Consider the following 12031-nt stretch of genomic DNA (forward strand, 5'->3'; position numbering starts at 1 on the left):
CCCCCCATGGCTTGGAGCACAACAAAACTCCAATTGCCCTCCCAGGCTTGTCATTTGAACTGACATTCTAATCAGATATTTGTTTCCCTGCACAAACCAGGAACTCAGTGTTTCTCACGCTTGTTTATTTTATATCTAGTCTTGCCAGGAATGCCCTGATTCCACCCACGGCATCCAATCCGCTCTGTGGTTTAGATCAGATGTACCTCCAAAGGCAGCAGTTCTCAACCTGTAGGTCGTGACCCCTTTGTCAAACCTCTGTCTCCAAAAATACTTATATTATGATTCATAATAGCAAAATTACAGTTATGGGAATAGCAATGAAAATAGTTTTATGGTTGGGTATCACCACAGTATTAAAGGGTTGCAGCATTAGGAAGGTTGAGAACCACTGGTCTAAAGGGACATCCTGATTTCTGTCCCTCAGATGGAAGTCTTGTCTTAGTCGACTCTTCATGTGCACAGGGCAATACTTTCTGAAATATTTTTGCTCGGTACGTTGTAGCTCAGCTATTCGTTTATGACCAGAGAGCTTATGTCATTCAGGTGTCATTTGGAGAAGTTCAGTGAAAAATATGTTTTTAATTTTGTCTATTTTTTTTTATAAAATCCTAAACTACTTTCTATAATTCTTGAACTGTTACGAGGTTCTGTGTTGGCTTCCATGATGTATTGCTGAGAAAAGATGTTGTTTCCATGTTAAGGTGCCAGGATTAAAAGCATGCACCACCACTGCCTAGCTTCTTTCCTTTTTTTTTTTTAATAACCCACTGAGTCCAGTTAGTGCTGCCCAGATGTCCATAGGTGTCGGGTTGTCCACTAGAATGAACAACATACTGGGGACCATAACCCCTAAAGCAAAATGACTTCCCTCCTCCAGCAGCCACTAGCTTCCAGTAGTTCTTCAGCTAGGGGCAGGGCATCGTGGTACCCCCAGCACCCATCAGCAAAAAAAAAAAAGGCTTTGGTGAAAAGTGTGGGAACGGGCTCTCTCCCTACCTGTGCTCACTTAAGACTCATTGATTAAAACCATGTCACTCTCCTAGCTGCAGAGGAGGTTGGGAGAGGGAGAAGTTCAGGTCACAATTTCTATGGTAGAGACGAGCAAGTCAGAAACCAGCATTGTTTGCCAGACTGTGAAAAATGAGCTATTTAAGCCCCATGTTATAGTGGGACTGTCCAGAATGTATAACCATCATTCCATCTGCAGGATCTGCTTCAGAGTAGGTGCTGGGATTGGGGGAAAGCTGTGTATTGGACATGGCAGCTCATTGCCTGTTCTGTTACTGAGATATACATGCCACATGTGTGCATGCATGCACACACACACACACACCAGCCTAGTGTGTGCTGGGAAAGGGAATTTGAACAGGGTCTTGTTGTATTGCCCAGGCTGACTTCAAGCTCAGGATCCTCCTGTCGTGGCCTCCCAACGAGCTAACTGTAGGTGTGAGGTTCAACCCCACTCAGTAGGTACTATTCTAATGTAGGTCATTTTGATTGTGGGAAACATAAATTCACTCAGAATAACCCAAAAAGGAGGTGTTTACTTATATCAGAAGACGTACTTCTGGTGTCTTCAAAATGAATATTTAAATATCCAGGCTTTATAAGAGTGGGCCTGGAATGAACAGCCCTGCAGGAACTGCCTCAGCAAAAGCCCGTGAGAGAAGTTCTGCTATTCAGCTCGCCAGCCATGTTCCATGTGTCCCAAGCAACCTAGCTCAACCTCCCCCCCACACACACACATCCACATTGTAGAGAAGAGTTTTTATGGGCTCAGCTCCCCTTTTATAAAAGGCTACAAGTGACTTGCAGGCCAGCTGTTTGCCCTTCAGACCATATGCCCCTTCCAGTATCCTCCATGGACACAGACCTGGTTCCCCAACAGAACTCTACACAGGGACAGTTCCTTTTGAGAGTGTCAGAGATAGAGCTGACAGGAAAATTTCTAGGCCTAAACATTGGGCATGTCAGAAACCATGTTTCTGACATATTTCCCGATAGACCCTGGAGTTATCCATAAGTTGACTTAGTGGAAACAGTAGCAGTCCACATCCAAAACCCACCAGTGTTTTCTTGCTGAGCTCCCGAAGCTGTTCTACGTAGTAAGTTGGACAGAGTGTCCGAAGTCCCCTGGAGCTCCTGATCCCTCCAGGCTGGCCAACATCAGGACCAGGGAATTACTGCCAAAGCTGCTTCTCACCAGAGGAAAGTAATAAATCCTGAACCCTGAACTCTGTTTCCTTTGAACTCCACTGAGCACAGGGTTTGTAACTGGGCTCATAAAACTGTACTTTCCCCCTTGGGGGAAAGGCATTCATCCAACATGTGAACCGGCACCCTCACCTTTGTACACTAACAGAAGCCTCCCTGGGGATCTCAGGAAACACTAATTAAGTGTTTTGCTCTTTCCAGCAGCCCTAAAACTTCTTTCTCAGGCTCCCCCACCCCCACCCCAATGCACACTTCGAGATCCTTCTCTACAGAAGGGGAGAGTCGCTCTGCAGTTAGACTTTAGAGCGTTCAGCCATATTGCTGCTGTCAGCCTTTGGAAACACCATCTACGCAAAGGCCTTCCAGAATGGGAATCCGCCAGACTGATTGTTGGCCGTGGCCCTTGTGCTCAGACTAGGCGTCAGAGACACGTCTCCCATGTTTAACTGAGATGTTGTACTTTTAGACTGTCTCCCCATGTCCTATCTAACATACTTAGGATTTTACAGGCAACATCTTGTTCCTAAGAGACTAGGGGGATAAACAATTATTGTACCCATGCTAGACATTGGAACACTGGGACTCAGAAAATAAAATACCTCCCCAAGTTGTATAACTGTCACGTAGCAAAGGGGCACTTACAACCCGTATCTAATTAGAGTCGTGGCAGTAAGGCCCGAGTTAAAGAAATGTCTACGGCTAGGGTCAGAGTGACGCACCATGTACTGGTTCGAGGGTTTGCGGAGGACCCCTCTGTCTTGAACACGGATCCTTGGCCGGTCTTATTACCTCAGTGGCTAGAGCTTCTCAGAGAAACACTGTTGGCCTCAGCTAAAGGTGAAGATGCTGGTGTAAGAGGATGGAGAATTGGGAACGACAGCGATGGTCGCTGTGTGTATGTAAACCGGGCCAGACGGAACTGTGTAAAACACGATTGCGTGCCTACAGTTCAGCTTAATGGATATGTGGTGTGTATATACCAAGATCTCTTGCGCAAGATTACATTTGTCATACACATTTTAAATGTTTCCAGATGGAGGGGCCTTAGCCAGAGTCAGGAGAGGGGGGGAAGGGTACCACGAGGAGAGGGGCAGTTGAACTCCACCTACCGTGGAGGTTAGAACAGAAAAAGAAGGCAGTCGGTGCCGTTCCACCCGCCCCCACCTGCGTTCCTTAAGGCTAAAACCCTTCCTTCACTCAAGGGGCTGGTGCTAAAATCGTACCCGAGAGAGAAATGGCTCAGCAGCTTCTGCTGCGATCCCAGAAAGGCAGGTTAATTTATTTAAGTCGTCTAATGAAGAAGCACAGACTCCCGCCCTGTGTTCATTACCTCCCCCTCCACATACAGGCACACACACACAGGCGTGCACACACAGGCGCGCACACACACACACACACTGTGACTCCCTCGGAATATTTCCTTGCTATGCTTTGACTCTGCCAAGCATGGCTCTTTATTTCACATTTGGCTTCTAAATTTCAAATCCAGTTCAGTCTGGTAGTTTTAAGGACTGGGGCTTGGGGGGGGGGGCAGGGGGAGGGTGAAGAAATGTGATTTGATTCTAAGAAAAAGGGCTCCAAAACCTTCTTGGAAATTACCATTGTTTCCATTCATCATTGTAACTCCTAATTTGATTTGACGAATTAAATATAAATAAATCAAAACCATGTGGATCAAATTTATGTAAAAGATGCACCAGGGTTTAAAAATTAGGGAAGGGTTTCTTTCTGGCCAAACACATTTTCAGTTTTGCTGAACACAAGGCGCTGGAAAAATCTTGAGTTTGCCAAACCTGAAGAGCGGCCGCCAGGTTTCCTGAGCCTCCCTCAGACCTTCTGGGGTCTAAAGCGGGAGATTTCTGGCTAAGACCCGAATTCCACAAGAGGCCCTGCCAAAGGAGCAGGGGCCTGCTTGCTGCAGGCTCCAGAGGAGGGTGGGAGCCTTCTTACCCTCTGGTCCACAGCACCTGGCTTGCTTTGTGTGACTGAGTGGGCTGTAGCCCTTCCCCCACTCCCTCCAGCCAGGTCTGCCTCTTGCCTAATTAGGAAGCTTAAGGCTCAACAGTGCCCTAGTATCCTGAAGAGGGCAGAACAGAACGGAGAGGACTTATTCAGTCTCTCGGGCACTAGTGCCCAGGCCCTCCGCTTTGTCCCCTCTGCCTATGGTTCTCCACCTCCAGCCAAGCACACACAGTGTGTCCTGTTCCTCAGACTAGCTTGGCACAAGCCTAGGGCCTCGACTCCCAGATGTTCTGCGCTCCCCACCCCTTTGGGCCTGAGAGAGGCCCACTGGAGAGCTAGGATTCCTAATTTTCCCTTCTTTTCCGGCCTCCGCTCCAAGACTGTGCCCTAGTTTGGGCTCTTGGAAGAATAAGGCCCTTTTCTGTCTGGGGGCTTTTCTGCGGAGCCAACTCCCTCCCCCACTCCACAGTCCTGTCTTCCAGCCCAGCCAGACAGAACCACAAGGAGCCTCATTTTCTCTCCGCTTCGTTTCTCCTCTCTGGCTTTTAGGAGTCTGTCAGCTGTTTTTTATAACTCCAAGTCTCTCGTTGAGCTCGTTCCTGGGATTTTTTTTTTAATCTAGATAATATTCCTTTCCTTATTCAAAACAAGCCTTTCATAAAGGACAAAGAGCGCGAGTCTGAGATCTGCCCCAACCGCCAGCAGGACCCCAGCTGTTTTCCCATCATCCCTAGTCTGGCATGGCCTGGCCTGGTGGATTATGGGGAGGAACAAATAAGAGAGCCAGTGAAATCGAGGGCAGGAGGTCTGTGTGATTAATAATGACCAGTAATGCTCTCCCCTTCCTCCCTGCTGGCTTCTAGAAGACTCTTTTCACACTGAGGCACTTCCAGTGACCACTTTCTTATTGAAAGGGAATGTGTTTGGGAGTCCTGGTGTTTTCCATGCAGGCAGGAAGGATACTCATGTCCTTCCATGTACATCTTAACATCTGTCATCTTCTGATTCTTGGTGATGTGTTGTGTTCCACGTTACAATTCCCATTTAAGGGAAGCATGTCTTTCTAGTTCATTCTTCTGCAATCTAGTTTATAAGGAAATAATTCTGGGCTACCATGAGAAGGGGAGGAGGTTGTGACATGTCAAGGGAAGCTTACTATGTATGATTGCATGAGTGCAATCCAGAGATGGTACTCCCTATGCCATAAGGTCTTCAAGTCTTCTAAAGGGGTAGTTATCTTCAAATGACAAAGAGGGGGAAATGTACTTTTAATGCATGCTGTGTATGGTAGCACACACCATAATTCCAGTACTCAGGAGGCAAAGGTAGGTGGATGTAAGTGAGTTGCAAGCCAGCCTCATCTAAGTACAAATTGCAGGACATCAGGGCAGAGAGAGACCCAGTCTCAAAGAGAGAGAGAGAGAGAGAGAGAGAGAGAGAGAGAGAGAGAGAGAGAGAGAGAGAGAGAAAGAAAGAGAAAGAAGCCATGGGAATGTATCCCCCAGGAATCAGAATTTGGAGTCATGTAGAGGTGAGACGAACTGGCGGATAACTAGCCATAAACCTTGTTGCCTGCTTCTTAAGGGATAGGAGTTCAGATGGAGGAGGGAATGGGAGAACAGTGGGATTGAGGAGGGCAAGAAGAAGGAGCTCCTGGAGAGTCGCTGTGTCTGAGAGGTTAGCGGAAGCACTGTTAGCCCAGTGAGGCAGATTACTCCAGAGCTCCCTGAACTGGACTTGAAGCAGCAAGGAGTGTGGCTCAGCTGCATGCATGGGGCGAGGAGCTGCAGGCCAGGCAGCTGCTGTAGGCCAGGTACTGTGACCATGAGAAAGGAACTTGGGGTGAGAATGTAAAAACTAAAGGAGTTGAATCTGCAGGGGTTTTTTTCCCCTGTAATTTAACAAGAGCTCACCGGATGCTAGATTCGATTTATAGAGTAGAACAGAAAAGTGATTTTCATTTTATTTTATTAAGCACAGGGATGGTGGTATGGCTCATTGGTTAAAGAGACTTGCCTTCCCGTGGTTTCAAAGACTGGCGTGTGGTTAGCATGTATCAGGCCCTGGTGTAATGCCTACTACCGTGTCCCCCTCCACACACAAACATTTCACTTCTAGCCTGAAAAAAAAGGAAGAATTATTAGGATCTGAAGAAGAAAAATGCTCTCCTCCTTTTTCCTTCTGAGTTTTCTGAACCTTTTGTTTGTTTTTCTCTGTAGCTTTGGAGCCTGTCCTGGAACTCACGCTGCAGACCAGGCTGGCCTCGAACTCACAGAGATCTGCCTGTCTCTGCTTCCCAAGTGCTGGCATTAAAGGTGTGCGCCACCACCAGCCGGCTACCAAGTTTTAAAATAGACATAAAAGTCTACGATCAAAATAACTTCCTAAGTAGTATAGATTTAGATCGGGACTCATGGGCAGCTCTGAAAGTAGACAATGGGTTTCTTCCTTCCCTCCAGCCTGGGTTGAGCTGACCCCATAGATAGTTCTAGAATTTTCCTACCCCCACCAAGGGATAACTTTCTTACCTGTTAAGAAACAGGAGCAGAAATGATGAGTGTAGCATGTGGACAAAGAGATACCAATGAGAAAATTCCAGGTAGTTCAGTGTCTCATCCTAACCATATAGAGAAATGGTTCTCAACCTTTGACAAACCTCTATCTCCAAAAATATTTGCATTACAATTCATAACAGTATCAAAATTACATCTATGAAGTGGCAATAAAAATAATTTTAGCCGGGCGGTGGTGGCGCACGCCTTTAATCCCAGCACTTGGGAGGCAGAGGCAGGCGCATCTCTGTGAGTTCGAGACCAGCCTGGTCTACAAGAGCTAGTTCCAGGACAGGCTCCAAAACCACATAGAAACCCTGCCTCGAAAAACCAAAAAAAAAAAAAATAATAATTTTAACTTTGGGGGTCACCACAACATGCGGAACTGTGTTAAAGGGTGGCAGCCTTAGGAAGGGTGAGCGCCATGGCCCGTGTTTTTCTCAGTACACACCTTTCTGCCTGTTGTTGGCTCTAAGCAGACCTCTTTCAGAACTATCCACTCTCGTGGCTCTGTGTCACTAGTGTTTATGATTCTGTCATCCACCGACTGGGTGTAGCTGGGTGGTGGTTCTCCACCAGAATCCCTCGTGTGCTCCCAATCCATTGCTGATTGGTTGGCATCTAAAACAAGATTAGGCTAAAAGTCTAAGATGACTGTGGTTTCTCTGTGTAGCCCTGGCTGTCCTGGAACTCTGTAGACCAGGCTGGCCTCGAACTCAGAGATCTGCCTGCCTCTGCCTCCCAAGTGCTGGGAATAAAAGCGTGCACCACCATGCCCAACTTTATATATATATGAACATTTGAATATTTAAGTTAGTAGTTCTAATTATTTTACTATTATTTCTTTCAATGAGAGTGAGAATTTCCAGAATTGTGTAGCTGTTAGATCTCAGGAGGAATGGATTCCTTGTGTTCAAAAGGGAAGCAAAGCACCCGTGGATACTTTTATTTTTTCTCTTTGTTTCTTTTTCTTTTGTTTTGTTTTATTCTGGTCTTTTTGATGGCATAAAACAAAGTAGAACTTGAGGACTAACACCCAAGGTGTCCTTTAACCTACATGTACACATCATGACCTGCATGCTCCTGCGTTCATGTGACACACACATCATAGGACATATACACTGCACACACCAAACACACACAGAAAATTTTGACACTACTGAGCATGTGGTATCTTCAGCATTTTTTAGACTTGATCAATATTTTGATCTTAGAATCTTAAGAATACACTACTTCACGTAAATATGTAGTAAAGAAAATGGCCGAAGTAAGTTTAGAGCAACTTCAGAAATCGTTAGTTCTGCCTTCCTCCCAAACTGAAATTTTCATAACAGTTTTTTATAAAGTCTTAGTCAGTAATTCATACGTCAATTTTTATAGTCAAATATCACATCACAATACAATCCAAAGGTATACTAGTTTGAAAGTTACAGGCTGAGGAATGATAGCACAAAAATATTGAAAATTTTGTTCTCTATAATTAAACCATCATTTCTATATGGGCAGAAATCTTCGTAGGCACAGTTAACACAAACCCTGAAATTCACAGTCTCTAATCTGAGTTGCTGTGTTTCGGGAATTTTGGCTGGCATGCACAGAATGATAGTATGTGTAGTATAAGAGCACATATTGTATGTTGTATGTTCAGAACCAAGGCTGCGATAGAGTCCCAGGATACAGCAGGGGGTGGGGGCTCTGCAAAGCGATTCAGATTAATTAATTACAGACCAGATTTTGGATTAAATTCGGATTGTTGAGCTTTCGCAAACCCTTTATCGTTGCCAGACTTTTCAGGGCGTCCTCATTTAGTTCCAGGATCGTGACCCACAGTTTGAGAAGTATTGCAATAAGTCTAGGAGGGACTAGGAATTTCCATCTTTTAGATTATTTTTTCAGAGGTCTCACTCTGTACCCCTGTTAACCTAGAGATCACTACGTAGCCTAGACTGGCCCTAAACTCCTATCCATCCTTCTGCCTCAGCATCACAAACACTAGGATTATAGGCATGAGCCAGCACATCTGGCTCTTTGTAGAGAAAACGGAGATGCACCATCCCATGCCATGTTGGACACTGTTTTAGACACCTTGGTTTTATAATCAACATATCCATACTCCAGTCCTAGATGGCGTGAGTCATTCTTTTGACTTACAGGATCTTCCATTTCTCCAAGAATCTGCAGAAACCTCGGTTTATTTTATTTTGGTTTGGTTTTTTATTTGTTTGTTTGCTTTGGTTTTTTTGGTTTTTCAAGGCAGGATTTCCCTGTGTAGCCCTGGCTTGTCTTGGAACTCACTCTACAGACCAGGCTGACCTCGAACTCAGTCATCCACTTGCCTCTGCCTCCCAAGTGCTGGGATTTAAGGCGTGCGCCATGACCATCAGGCAAGACCTTCCTTTCTTGCCCTGCAGTCAATCGGATTGGCTTTGCCGTGTAACAAGAGTTCCACTGTTCGCCTCTCCTAAGGCCACGCACACGGTGACTTTTGTGCACTTGGTCTCTTGCTCACTTGAGGCCTCTGAAAACCTACCTTTATGAAGAGCCGCTTGACACTGAACCCACTGTGGCTCTTTCAATCCCATTAACTGGGAGTAGCAGTGATAGGAGTCAAGACTCACAATCACTTCACTGTTTATACATCAGGTTGCCGTAGTAACTGTCCCTTCAACCAGATCAGTTTGGGGGTTGAGGGGAGGAGGCATGATTAGCATTTAAGCTGAAAATAATATACACACAAAGAAACCTCTTGCATGCAAGCTGGTCACTCATATTGACAACCTTGTATCCTGAACTGACTGTAACGACCATCCTGTCTAAGCAGCATCCAGATGCCCATAGACTGGAGTTCCTCTGGGCCCATGTTAGTGAAGATGAGCCCAGATGAGGACCGCTTTAGGTTCGATCCCATTACTTGTCTAACTCATTGAACAAGGGTTTCACCTTATGATGAACCGGCTGTTGGAGGCTCAGAAAAAGAGGTGTCGCATGGCTGGGTCTGAGTCCATACATGGGGTTTTTTCTTATAGCTTATCTGGTTATGAGATGCCAGGCTGTGTGTGTGGAGGAAATGGAAGCCATATGTTCAGGCATTGGCCGTAACTTCAGACTGTATTAACACTGTCAAATATTTCAGCTGATTTTGAAGCTTTGGAGTCTGTTAAGTTTACTCTCTAAAAGCCAGATCTTTATTTTGTCTGTGGGACTTTAGAGAGAGAGAGAAAAGAAAAAAGAAAAAGCCTCAAGAATATCTGCGATGTATTTCAAATATGAAAGTACCCCCTGCCAAAGCAAACAGCCTGCTCCATTGGGTTGTTGGAGCAGCCAACATATTTGTGATACTTAGTGTCACTGGATTCATTTCCAGCCAATGCCCTGAAATCACATGGCTGGTCACATCAAGGTTTAAATCATCCTGTGATGAATGTTAAAAATTGCCAGAGCTCTGAAAACTCCCAGCAGCCACTTCGACCCAACCTTCCATTTTAGAAAGGGAAACCCTGGCGGCTGAGAAGACAAGCCCAGCAGGAATTGCATCCTGCAGTCAAACCAAATTAGTAAAATCTCTCCGAGCGCCCCCCGTCCTCTTTCACCTTCAGGCATTGGCCCTGCCATTTCTCCACACATGGCAGACCAGAAATGTCCAATGCCTCCTCCCTCAGTCTGGGGACTCAGTACCCCCGCATTCAGGATTCCCAGCACTATGTCTTAGACTTGTAAAAGACTAAAGTTGGTTTTGGCTGAGGGAGAAGTGGGTCTGACACCCATTCAGTCACCACATTGGCTTCATGACGTGTAGTGCTCATTGAGTCTCAGTGGAGAGTTTGGATGTCGTCCTGGTAGCGTGACTGTCAGGTTTAGACAATCTATTTGATTCACAGGACTATGAGAAAAAGGCTGGCGTGTTGCTCATACAAGCACCGTCTAAGCTCAGGTTTTGGATTGGCTAGGATGAGCCTTTTATTTCCCACTGCCCCTTGGTGGTCTTTATCTTGTGAACTACCTCTGGCTCTCCTGGCAATGGCGCTACTGGGAGTCCTAATCACTGTTATTGTAAATGAGACTTTTAGAATTGAACCCCGGGTTCCCAGAGCATACTCTCATCCCTTTGTTCCCACCCAGAAGCCTTTCCTTGGTATTGCCACTTTGAGACCAGAGCCATGAAGGCACCAGTCCCCACCCCCACCCCGTGACCTTCATAACAGCTTTGTGAAAAGAACAGAGCAAACATAATTTCATTTTCCTTGATTGTTTTTCAGTTTAAAAAAAGATGATCTCAGGGCTATCTAGCTCACTTGGGGTAGGGCTGGCCTGGCTTGCACACTGGTTCAGTCCTCACCATGGTAATGCTATGCAAAACCACGCGTGGTGGTGCATACCTGTGATCATGAGGTTGAGGCGGGAATATCAGTAGCTCAAAGTCATCTTCAGCTACATGGTAGGTTCAAGGCCAGCCTGGGCTACAGGAGACCCATCTCAAATAAAGTCCCAAAGACTTGTAAGACACCGTAGCTTGAGCCTCTTGCCCTCTTGAAGCCACACAGAGCTGCAGGATTTTGTCCTTTCCCACACTGTGGAATCCACGGCGGGGGGGGGGAGGCATGACAAATTTGCCGAGATAATAAAGACATAAAAGCTGTGAAGGTTGCCCGGGCATGGTGGCTCACACCTTTGATCCTAGCACAAAAGCTATAAAGGTATCCCAGAGAAGGAGAAGCAGCGGAGCTCGAACAAGTGGGAAAATGGATGGGTTCTTCTCTTAAATCAGTTCAGGACACCTGTGTCAGCTTGCAGTATCGCGATCGCTCAGCGTGCCCCCAAAATATGAGTAATAGGACAAAGAGGGGGCACATAGCACAGAAATGCTGAAACAGCGGTCTGCAGCCGCGCACTAAATGGAGGAACTGTATTAAAGAGTCACAAGCTCCTGAGTCAAGTGGGTGTCACTGATGATGTTACCATCTCTAAATGCTGGAAATCTGGATCCCTGTGAGCTGTCAGCACTTTGCTTCATCCGGGGTATGTTAGCCAAGACTCTGCTTTCCTCCAACTCATTCCCCTTACCATGCACTGAATGTGCTTCTTGAGTATAGGAGAGGGACATGCAAGTCTCCTGCTTCTGCATAAGTAGCCTATTGCATTCTGGTAACTATTTGGGCATGTCAGAGTCAGCAAGCTACGCCTATGAATTTAGCGTCTCATCGACGAATCTGTAGTTCGATGATGACGTAAGTCATCAAGGCAGAGAAGTCCATCAGTTCTGTCCAGTGGCAGCCAACGCCCAGAAGTACTAGTAGCCAGAG

At 46.1% G+C, this 12031-nt stretch overlaps 1 protein-coding gene across 1 annotated transcript in view; it reads left to right on the forward strand.

Moving 5' to 3' along the window:
- Window positions 1-12031, forward strand: part of Ppm1h (protein phosphatase, Mg2+/Mn2+ dependent 1H) — a 253940-nt gene that overhangs the window by 220179 nt on the left and 21730 nt on the right. The gene's annotated exons all lie outside the window — the stretch shown is intronic.

Source organism: Microtus pennsylvanicus, chromosome 20, assembly GCF_037038515.1.
Source record: "Microtus pennsylvanicus isolate mMicPen1 chromosome 20, mMicPen1.hap1, whole genome shotgun sequence".
Classification (NCBI taxonomy): Eukaryota; Metazoa; Chordata; class Mammalia; order Rodentia; family Cricetidae; genus Microtus; species Microtus pennsylvanicus.